The sequence below is a fragment of the Megascapheus bottae genome, chromosome 1, assembly GCF_031878675.1.
Source record: "Megascapheus bottae isolate mThoBot1 chromosome 1, mThoBot2.hap1, whole genome shotgun sequence".
Classification (NCBI taxonomy): domain Eukaryota; kingdom Metazoa; phylum Chordata; class Mammalia; order Rodentia; family Geomyidae; genus Megascapheus; species Megascapheus bottae.
The window spans coordinates 40,163,095-40,165,924 of record NC_143509.1 but is presented as its reverse complement, the minus strand read 5'-3'; the positions used below and the strand labels follow the sequence as shown (position 1 = coordinate 40,165,924).

The following is a 2,830-nucleotide window of genomic DNA, read 5'->3' as shown; positions in this document are numbered from 1 at the left end:
CTTCTTAAAATCACATCAAATGAAGCAATCTTCTTTACTTGATTGCCTGGCATCAATCAATAGAGGATAGTCCAGGATGATTAGTTTTAACAAACATGTGCTCCAAGCATAGTTGTTCTTATTCAAGGTAACAAGGGGAAAAGGACTCCAGATACACTCAATTATAACCTCTTTACATTGCTTAAAAAATGATACTATGGGCACTGGGCTAGGTCATTCTTGCGGGGTGTGAGGTGGGGGCTCCGGACCCCTCTGGACCTCTCTCCAGCAGGCTGCCCCCTCCACCTGGCGTCTGCTTAGGTCGCCCCTGGCGGGCAGCTCTCAAACCTGGGAGACCGCCCTGGAGCTGCAGAGGCTGGTGAGGGATAGGCAGGAAGATGGCGACGGCGTCGGTCTCCGCGGCTTCGGATGCTCGGTTCTTGAACATCATAGCTCAGCCATCTTCATCTCCAGATGTGTTATACCCACCCGAGAAGCCTTTCCTTCATGGTGATCTGAGACTCTCTCCACATAAGCCCACGCTTGCCTACCCAGAGAGCAACACCAGGGCCATATTTTCTGCGTTGAAGAATCTTCAAGATAAGATTCCACGCTTAGAGCTTGAAAGGATTCAGGCAGAAGAAAGTGTGAAAACTTTGTCTAGAGAAACAATCGAATATAAGAAAGTACTGGATGAAAAGATACAAGAAAGGGAGGATTCACAAAGCACAATCAAGAGCTGGCATCCCAGTTGTTAGCTGCAGAAAATAAATGCAATCCTTTAGAGAAACAATTGGAGTACATGCGGAATATGATTAAGCATGCAGAAATGGAGAGGACATGTGTCTTTGAGAAGCAGGTGTCCCTGGAAAGAGAGAGGCAGCGTGATCAAACACATGTTCTGAGTCAACTTGAAAAGCTGGATCTTCTGGAACAGGAGCGTAACAAACTTACCACATGCAGGCCCTTGCTGAGAAAATAAATGCAAGAGTTGGAAGCAAAACTCCATGAACAAGAGGAGGAAGGAAAACACATGCAAGCAAAGGCAGCTGAGTTGCAGACTGGTCTAGAAACAAGTAGACTGATCTTTGAAGATAAGGTATCTTCATCTGCATGTGTTCCCAGTACAAGAAAAACATTTTTTAAAAAGGCAAAGCCAGCAGATATGAAAGGTCCTAGGAACTATTCTGGTACACAACCACATTATAGATTGTGCTTGGGTGATATGCCATTCGTTGCAGGAAAGTCCACTAGTCCTAGCGAAGCTGTGGTAGACAACATTCAGTACGTCTTGCATCTGATGAAGCAGCACACTAAAGAGCTGTGCAATGATGGGGTAGCCAACAGGGTTCCTTTGGCAAAGCAAGTGTCTTTGAGGAGTTGTTAAGAATAACAAGTTGGGGGCGCTGCCCTCCACCAGCAACATTGCAGGATGAATTTGGGTAAATGAGCTTTGATCACCAGCAGCTTGCAAAACTCATCCAGGAGCCACCAATGGTGGAACTTAGAGTGTGAACTGGAGGCTCTCCCTTGGGGAAGATGGAGGCAAAAGCTAGTCAGATAACTAAAGTTCGAAAATACCAAGCTGAAGAAACAGAAGACTAATAGGTAGAAGAAAGAATCCAAAGCTAACAAAAAGACTGTTGAAGAAGAAGGAAATAGCAGTAACCATTCCCCTGGAATCACAGGGACCACAAGGAAGGGATTTTGCCAGAGACCTGGAAAAAAAGCAGGAAAAATCTGCAGTTACTGAAGGACATGCAAACCATACTGAATTTATTACAAAGCAGTCATTTGTGTTGGGATTAATGATGTACTAGGTCATAAATTTTCTTCAGATAATGTGTACTTCATCAATCAGATGTTGAAAGTTTACTTTCCAAGGTTCACACCTGGCTGATTTGGGATGAAAATCAGGTATCAAAGGGGCCCAAGCTTCATACGTAAGCTTCTTGTGTTACTCAGCATAACTAAATGTTAGACCATTTAAAGGAAAATCAAAGGACTTTTGAAGCTAGGAAAGCCACTGTTTCTTTGAGATGAATTTGCTGTACTGATATTTTGCACTTTCTAAACAAATGACCAGTTTTTTACTTTGGGTGTGGTTTTTTAAAACTAGCTTTTTGTACAGGTAAATTATGTTTAAAATTTGAAAATATGAGGCTGATCTATAGGCAGTGTTTCCTTGAAAAGTCTCATTTTTGAATCTTTCCCTGGCATGAAGTACCCACTTCCCATACTACCTGACTGGAGGATTTTTATATTTTAATATTTATATATTTAAGATGTTTTGTTTTACTTTTTTGATAGCTCAGACATTAATCATTATTAATACATTAATCAGTATTAAATACATTTGTATTGCTTTTTAATCCATTATATTTTTAAAGCCCTGATCATTTTAAGTCACTGCCTATAAAAAGTACAGAATCATTTTTTTGGTAAAGACAAGTTAATGAGATTTTGAAATAGAATGAGGGAAGATGTACAACTTCAGCATTTGCAGTTTTTAGATACCTATTTGTAATGATGCTATTTGAGGCATTGTGGTTTTTATTATTAGTGAACCCCTTGAATTTTTGGTATGCACCATAAACTCTACACACACATTTGTCAGTTGTGTTAATATAAATTATACCTTTGAATAGATCAAGATATGTTAGCTTCTTACAAATTTACTATGGATGGCAATAAAGCAGCTTTTTTTTTAAAGAAAGGAAATACTGAAACTTTCCTTAACAGCCTATTTAACAAAGGCTTTGTTGTAATTTCTCAAGAATGTTATTCTAAGTTAGGATATTTAGTATCTTGATAAGCCTGAGCTATGGTATCCAGTATATAATGTGAATTC

At 39.8% G+C, this 2,830-nt stretch overlaps 1 pseudogene; it reads left to right on the top strand.

Moving 5' to 3' along the window:
- The first annotated feature begins 377 nt into the window (after positions 1-377).
- On the top strand, positions 378-1,788 carry LOC150068982 (centrosomal protein of 57 kDa pseudogene; annotated as a pseudogene).
- Positions 1,789-2,830: the final 1,042 nt, after the last annotated feature.